Source organism: Mesoplodon mirus (assembly GCF_964341445.2).
Source record: "Mesoplodon mirus genome assembly, chromosome: 10".
Taxonomy (NCBI): Eukaryota; Metazoa; Chordata; class Mammalia; order Artiodactyla; family Ziphiidae; genus Mesoplodon; species Mesoplodon mirus.
The window spans coordinates 14,552,923-14,561,773 of NC_138986.1; the positions used below are offsets into that span (position 1 = coordinate 14,552,923).

Genomic DNA, 8,851 nt, shown 5'->3' on the forward strand with positions numbered 1-8,851 from the left:
CAATTTATCACACTTACTTTTTCATTCTATCATTCTTACTATCATTCTATCTACCTACTTATCTATCTACCTATTTATTCTTTTTTCCTGAGATATTTGAGAGTAAGTTGCCAACATCAGGATGTACGTCCTCAAAACAGGTTATTTTATTTTACTTAACCACAGAACTCTGATAAAAATCAGTAAGTTCATACAGATACATTACTGTTGTCTAACCTATAGACCTTATTCAGATTTTACCAATTGTTTTACAAATGCCCACTTTCTGATTCAATATCCAATGCAAAATCAACCTTGCATTAGTTGTCATGTCTCTTTAGCCTCTTTTAACCTGGAACAGTTCACGATCTTGACAATTTTGAAGAGTTCCAGCCAGCTACTTTGTAGACTATCTCTCAATCTGGGTTTTCCTTTTTTTGTTTTGTTTTGTTTTAATATTGTTTATTAGCACAGTAACAAATGCAGACTTCAGTAGTCCTCAGCATAGAACCAATCCACTGAACAACTCCTATTCCATGTCTTACAGTTAACAGCTTGAGGTATTTTACTACAGGTTTTCACAAGTTCTGATGCAAACCTCTATCTTTTCATAAGAAAGTAGATTGGCATATAAAATAAAATACGTAACTACTCATTTCCTATACGGTGTCGTATAGCCATGTGTCCATTTTATATATATGAGATGACAGTCTCTAAAAGCTGTTAAATATCAATGTTCCCTTCCAAGAAGGGAAAACAAATTCCAATTTTTTAAAACAAAAAACTGTATAGTCTTGCAAGGACTTGACATAAATGGCCATGTGTGTAACCTGTACAAATTAAGCTGTTTCACATTACAGACTACAAGCAACTGAACCCAAATGTCTATTCTTCTCTGTACTGCATTTCAGTTAATATTGCAGAACTAATGACAGTTTTAAACGTTGCTATTGCCAATTCTGTCTATTGTAGCAAGATACCTTAAGTTACAACAAAATCTTAGGAAATAAGACTGAATAATATCTGTTATAGAAATACCCTACTCTTTACCAACTCCCACCCTCCCCTACCCCATCAAAATCATAAGCAGCTCTCTCTGTGACAGACAAATAATGTAAAGTATTGTAAAACTCCAATTTATGTAGCGTACCCCTTGGTCCACTGTCTGGCCAAGCTGTCATGTTCTGCTCTGTTGGTCATATACTGAGTGGCAATACTTCCCACCAAGGGGTCAGCAGGATTACAGTCTGTAAGAAGTGAGCAGATAGAAAGAAGGACTTTAGATATGGTTAGTGCTGGACTCCAGTTATCTTTCAATATGTCCAAGCAAATAACTCCTTGACTTAATACTACAAGTGATAGATTCTTGTCTGAAATGCAACCTTTGGAGGCTTGAAGGGATATTCTGGGGTAAAAGTGATATCAAAGAAGAATACACCACCCTCATACACGGACCCTGGAGGCCGTAGGATGGTTGATCTCCATTCATAGATGCTATCGCCTTCGGGACCAGCACTGCAGTTGGGTGGAGGGTCTAAAGTGATGTCCACCAGCTGCTTCTGAATCCTCTTGGCGCTCGTGGAGAGGGGTTTGGAGTTTTTGCTCATGCTGACTTTACTCTCCTTCTTCTTGGGGGTGTTTGTTTCTCGGTTTGCTGGTTGGAGGACGAAAATGCAGAGGAGCTGGTGCTGGCCCTCGAATTTTCATCCGCAGAGCAACCCCCCACCCCCACCCGGCAAACAGCCCCTCTCTTCGTGTCTGGCTGCTTTGCTGCGGCTGGGCCTGGCCACTCGAGTCTTTCTCTCGCTGGGAGAGAAGTGGAAGTGCAGCGATAGCAAGTACTAAACAGGCAGTGGCTTCCCCCAGCCACACACGGGGGCACACCCCGCTCCTCCCCGCCCCGCCCCTCCCACACCGGCCCCGTCCCACCCACGTGGGCTCCCCGCCCCCTGGACACCACCAGGGAGAGGGGCTCGAGCAGCACTCGGGGGACCCCGGGAAGCCCGGTCCCCTCCGGACCTGGGACGCTGGGCCCAGGGGGCGAGGGCTGTGAATTTTCTCTCAAGTGGTCTGGGGACAGCCCTGGGTTTTTCGGATGTTTCCTTTGACTAAATTCAGGTTGTGCATTTTGGGCAGGAACATCACAGAAATGATGTTGTTCCTGCTTTGTGCATCACCTGTGCCAGTTTGCTTCATTACTGATGACATCACCCTTGATCACTTGGATAAGGTCGTGTCTGGCTAGATCTCTTCCTCTCCATAAAGTTAATATTTTCCCTTCCCAATTAAAAAGTATCTTGTGTGGCAGTACTACAAAGCTATAAAGAATATTCTGTTTCTCATCATATTTTTCCTTCTTAGTTTTAGCATCCATTGATAATTCTTGCTTGAAGCAATTATTGCTCCATGCTCTCCACATCTTACCTCCTTCCTGCACACACAGCTGAAACACAGTTCCTAGCCCTCTTCCTCAGAAAGACACTACAACTTGTTCTAGCCCATAAACTCTGACTGCAGGTGGTGTATGTCCCTTCCTGGTTTGGCCCCCAATTGTCTCATATTAACCTACAAGGTCTTTGTCAGTCAACTGAATGCATAAGATCTAGTAAAGGACTCCAAGAAGTCTTTGGTAATTGTGGAGCCACTAGAACCTTAAATCTAAGCCATTCAGGGAGTCCTGTGAGTTTGGATGGGGGAAATGTATTTTCACGAATTTTAACTGGACCTTAGCATTCCCTGTATTTATGAATGTGGTCAGTGGTTACAACGGTGTTAGCAAAATGTGCCTTTGTCTCCCATAGAAATCACAGATATTTCATATCACATTACACTTGATGCAGATATCTTGAAATATATTTACCTGTCACTATTCTGTAATTAACTTTGAATTTTGGTTACTAGCTTTTTTTTTCTTTTCCACATTTACAAACACTATTCTTAGAGGAGGCCCATAGGCATCGCCAGACTGCTAAAGGGCTCCAAGACATAAAATAGGGTAAGTTGGATGGAGCTGATCCCTGAGTCACCACTTGGTGGGGAGCCATCGGGAAAGCAGGTGCAGAATATTTGCATTAGAATTTGTGTGTGAGAGAGAAATAAGCCACTGAGATTTATGATGTTATTTGTTCAGCAATTATCCTGTTCAGACTAACAGAAAGAATGAAGTCACAAATTTGGAAATTAACATACATAGGAAGATAGTTGAAGCCATGGGATCGGACGTGATAATTGAAGAAGGAGAAAGGAAAAGAAGCCAAGTGCTGAACTTTGGGTAAATATTATATTTTGAAAAAGAAAACAAAACAAACAAAAAAACTGCTTAAGGAAGCAGACAGAATAGAAGAAATGCAATAGTAGAAAGACAACCAGAAATATATGGGGCAAGAAATTATAGAAATGACACCATGTTTTAATTCCTCAGATGTCTTCATATAGAAAGTCCTTATATGTGGTCTCTTCTAAAAAGATAAGAAACAAAAATATTTGGGGTAGGTTTTCTGAAATATACCTAGAAATTTGCTAAATGACAGGTATAGTACTTCTCCAAGTCTAGTTTCTTTAGCTATAAAAAAACTGCTATTTAGATTAGAAGAGGTAATAAAAGCAAACACATGCAAAAGAATCTTGTACAGCTTCTGACGTGTACCTGTCCTAAATAAAATTGTCTCTTTCTCTCCTCAAACCTTCTCCTCTACCATTTCACAGACTATCCTAGAACTTAAGAAGTAAAGAGTACATTAAGAAAACTGTAAACATTCTGAGTCAAAAGCATTGGTATTAGACTTATTATACTAGTTACACTATGAATATTCTACCTATAAAACTAAAATAAGCAAAATCATGATTAGAATTCAACCAGCACCTTGAGATTCTATTTGGGAGACAGACTGAGTGATAATTACAGAAAAGAGAGGCTGTGATTTTAAAATGCCACTCAAAGAGTATCAAGAAAACACACCACAATTTGATGGGGTTTTGTACCAGGGGTCCTCACGAGCTATACAAAAATGCACATGGGGTACTGGCACAAAAACAGAAATATAGATCAATGGAACAGGATAGAAAGCCCAGAGATAAACCCACACACATATGGTCACCTTATCTTTGATAAAGGAGGCAAGAATATACAATGGAGAAAAGACAGCCTCTTCAATAAGTGGTGCTGGGAAAACTGGACAGGGACATGTAAAAGAATGAAATAAGAATACTCCCTAACACCATACACAAAAATAAACTCAAAAAGGATTAAAGACCTAAATATAAGGCCAGACACTATCAAACTCTTAGAGGAAAACATAGGCAGAACACTCTATGACATAAATCACAGCAAGACCCTTTTTGACCCACCTCCTAGAGAAATGGAAATAAAAACAAAAATAAACAAATGGGACCTAATGAAACTTAAAACCGTTTACATAGCAAAGGAAACCATAAACAAGACAAAAAGACAACCCTGAAAATGGGAGAAAATATTTGCAAATGAAGCAACTGACAAAGGATTAATCTCCAAAATATACAAGCAGCCCATGCAGCTCCATATCAGAAAAACAAACAATCCAATCCAAAAATGGGCAGAAGACCTAAATAGACATTTCTCCAAAGAAGATATACAGGTTGCCAACAAACACATGAAAGAATGTTCAACATCACTAATCACTAGAGAAATGCAAATCAAAACAACAATGAGGTATCCCCTCACACCGGTCAGAATGGCCATCATCAAAAAATCTATGAACAATAAATGCTGGAGAGGGTGTGGAGAAAAGGGAACCCTCTCACACTGCTGGTGGGCATGTAAATTGATACAGTCACTATGGAGAACTGTATGGAGGTTCCTTCTATAACTAAAAATAGAACTACCATACAACCCAGCAATTCCACTACTGGGCATATACCCTGAGAAAACCATAATTCAAAAAGAGTCATGTACCACAATGTTCATTGCAGCTCTATTTACAATAGCCAGGACATGGAACAAACCTAAATGTCCATCGACAGATGAATGGATAAAGAAGATGTGGCATATATATACATGGAATATTATTCAGCCATAAAAAGAAATGAAATCGAGTTATTTGTAGTGAGGTGGAGGGACCTAAAGACTGTCATACAGAGTGAAGTAAGTCAGAAAGAGAAAAACAAATACCGTATGCTAACACATATATATGGAATCTAAAAAAAAATGGTTCTGAAGAACCTAGGGGCAAGACAGGAATAAGGACGCAGACATAGAGAATGGACTTAAGGACACGAGGAGGGGGAAGGGTAATCTGGGACGAAGTGAGAGAGTGGCATGGACATATATACACTACCAAACGTAAAATAGATAGCTAGTGGGAAGCAGCCACATAGCACAGGGAGATCAGCTCGGTGGTTTGTGACCACCTAGAGGGGTGGGATAGGGAGGGTGGGAGGGAGGCAGACACAAGAGGGAAGAGATATGGGGATATATGTATATGTATAACTGATTCACTTTGTTATAAAGCAGAAACTAACACACCATTGTAAAGCAATTATACTCTAATAAAGATGTTTTAAAAAAATGCACATCGGTCCTTAGAAACTCAACTTGAATCCCTCCAATGCCTATTGCTGGTACCCCTCTTATCTCATGTTCTTCTATCACAAACACAAAATGAAGGGGAGGGGAGGGACGCTAAAATGTTAATCCATCAACTTTAAACATATATATATAACTTTAGCTACATGTTATTTGTTCAGTTGTTTTTTTGTTTGTTTGTGGGGGTTTTTTGTGGTACGCGGGCCTCTCACTGTTGTGGCCTCTCCCGTTGCGGAGAACAGGCTCCAGACACGCAGGCTCAGTGGCCATGGCTCACAGGCCCAGCCGCTCTGCGGCATGTGGGATCTTCCCAGACTGGGGCATGAACCCGTGTCCCCTGCCTCAGCAGGCAGACTCCCAACCACTGCGCCACCAGGGAAGCCCTGTTCAGTTGTTTTAATAATGGATGTGGATGTCTTACATAGAAAAGAAACAGGAAACTGTATGCATTCTAAAACATTCACTTACAAAGTTGCCTGGAAAATGAAAAAAACAGATTAACATTGCCACAGTCTTTAAAACAAAATCTACCTCTCATGTGCTTAGAAAAGTTTTATTAAGCAGCACTTGGAATCACCATTTCCAAAATATGGATTTGAGCAAATGAAAGCGTTTTGATAGGAGTCCTTTAATTGCATCTCTTTCTTCTCTCACCTTAGAGCTGCTTTTCTTTTACCCCAAATTGAGGAATGTGCAATTTTCTAGATTAGAGGCTGAGACTGTTTCTAATCAGCAGCCATCTATACAGAATGACAATAGAACTGAAAAGATTCTAACCTATGCCACCAAAAAATTTTCCAAAGAATTGACTCTATGGAAAACGCCAGAATCTGAGTGACAAGTCCTAGCAACTCCTCCCTCTTACAGTTTCAGGAAGAAAGTGCTGCCATCTACAGGACGTATATGGAAATAATGCCTACAAAAAAAGATGGAGAGAGTCTTTTGGCTTTTATAGTTGTAAACAGCTAAAGAGAAAAAAAAAAAAGCATGACAAAGGAGAATAATAAAATGTACCCGCTTTCTAATTCATTTACTAAATATTTTCTACTTCTCTGTTTTCTAATCTTCAGCCACTAACCATATGTGGCTAATAAGCCCTTGAAATGTGGCTAATGTGACTGAGGAATGAAGGGTTCTTTTTTTAAATTTCATTTCATTTTAATTAACTCAATTGACTTCAAATTTAAAATTGACACTCAATTCAGTCATTGGAAAACTTTTAAAACTTTTAAGTATGTTTGTGACAAGTTGGGTATATGAATTTGCTTTTTCAACTGTAAGTTTTATGATATCTACATATAGATAAAATATGGCTGATGAAAGATGTGCTGTAAGTGAAAAATACATACAACATTTTGAAGACTTAGTCCAAAGCCAAGGAATGTAATATATCTCATTAATAATTTTTATATTGCTAATGTTTTTAAATTATGATATTTTGGATATGTTGGATAAAATGTGTCAAGGTTAATTTCACTGGCTTCTTTTTACTTTTTAATTTGATGACTAGAAAATTTTAAGTGACACATATGACTCACATTATACTTCTATTGCACAGCACTGTTCTGATTTAAAGGCCCAAAAGAAAAGAGGTAAATGTGTTCAGTGTCTCACAGAATTACATGAAGTGCTATATTATAAAATGTTCTTAGGTTCTGAGTGTTTAATTGCTATCTGGCCCCAAGATTAATAAAAAGCATGCAGTAGACACTGATATTTGTATGGATTAATAGAACACAACTTTTAGAGGAAATTATCTAACATCACTTCAATGACCCTCAATGTGACTGATAAATATCTGAAAATGGTAGAAATTTTAGATCTTGATGAATGTAACTATTGATAACCATCTATATCATGGCGAATGAACTGATGACAGAAACCACACATTTTTAAAGACATTCCAATAAGTTTGTCCTCTGTTCCATTTCTTCCATCAGTTTCCAGCATTCTATCTCCAGACTAGGCACTTCAAGGACTCTACCCCAGCAATCTGCCATTACCCTTCATTCTCACAAGTGCAGGGCACAGCCTCTTCTCCGTGGTCCCTGCCTTTGTCCTGAGCTGGAAAGCAGTCCTCCATAGCATAACCACATCCTTCATGGAGGGTGTCTTCTTCCAAGCCACAAAAATCATACCTCCCCTTTCTTTCTCTTCCATATCCCATCTTTAACATATTCTTCTGTTACTTAGAAAACAAAACCAAACAAACAAACAAACAAAAGAAAAAACAGGCAGATGATTCAGCTGGCAGATACCCACACAAAGATAGGGAGCCCGATGTTCCTGATGTGCCGAGACTGTCCCATTTTAACCTTGGAAGTCTCACCTTGCCGCAGACCAGGACGGATAGTCACCCTACTTGCCAATCTGACCTGTTGAGAGCAAAGCAAGAGAGAGGCGAGCGTCATAGTTTATGCTCCAGCAACACCCCACTGCCTGTGTTTTCCTGCAGTTTCTAGCCTCTTTCCTTTACCACACAGCCACCTTTCTCCTTACCGCTCCCTTAACTGGTCTGATTTATGTTAACCTTTCAGCATCATTTCCCTTCCATTTCCCTTCCAAATTCTTTACTCATTCCCCCAGGCTGAGGGGAATACAGTTGTTAACACTGTATTTTAATCCTCTGTCCATCCCCCAAGGCCCCCATCGGCTGTGAGTTCCTTGAAGACAAAACTGGAGATGACATCCATTTTTGCCTTCTCATCACCTGGTAGCCGAATGTGAGAGTGAATGAAGGTTGGTGTGTCTTAGAAAGGCACCTGAGCTTCGGGCAATTTCATGTTTTTGTTTTTCTTTTAAGTTTTATTGGAGTGTAGTTGATCTACAAGTTGTGTTAGTTTCAGGTGCCCAGCAAAGTGAATCAGTTACACCTATACATATATCCACTCTTTTTTAGATTCTTTTCCTACATAGGCCATTACAGAGTATGGAGTAGGGTTCCCTGTGCTATACAGTAGGTCCTTATTAGTTATCTATTTGATATATAGCAGTGTGTATGTGGCAATCCAATCTTCCAATTCATCCCTCCCCCCGCTTACCCCCTGGTAACCATAAGTTTGCTTTCTAGATCTGTAACTCTCATTCTGTTTCGTAGATAAGTTCATTTACAGACAGAGACTTTGGGTAATTTCTTTGGCCTTCTTCAAGCTAATTCACCTCTCTTCTGCCATAACAACCAACAACAAACTGTTTTCAAGACTGGATGCCCATGTCTTTCTCTGCCTTGGAGAATCTTAATCAGTTCTTAGCTCCTCCAACACAGTAGAAAACACTATCCTGTCACTAGCCCCTGACTGGCACCATCCCCCC

The 8,851-nt window shown here is 39.7% G+C and overlaps 1 pseudogene across 1 annotated transcript; it reads right to left on the bottom strand.

The window, feature by feature from the left end:
* Nucleotides 1-925: 925 nt before the first annotated feature.
* Nucleotides 926-7,950, bottom strand: LOC309811164 (ubiquitin-conjugating enzyme E2 E1-like; annotated as a pseudogene). Its single transcript has 2 exons — nt 7,869-7,950; nt 926-1,785 (listed from the first exon to the last, which is right to left on the bottom strand). The product of its transcript is annotated as a ubiquitin-conjugating enzyme E2 E1-like (transcript).
* Nucleotides 7,951-8,851: the final 901 nt, after the last annotated feature.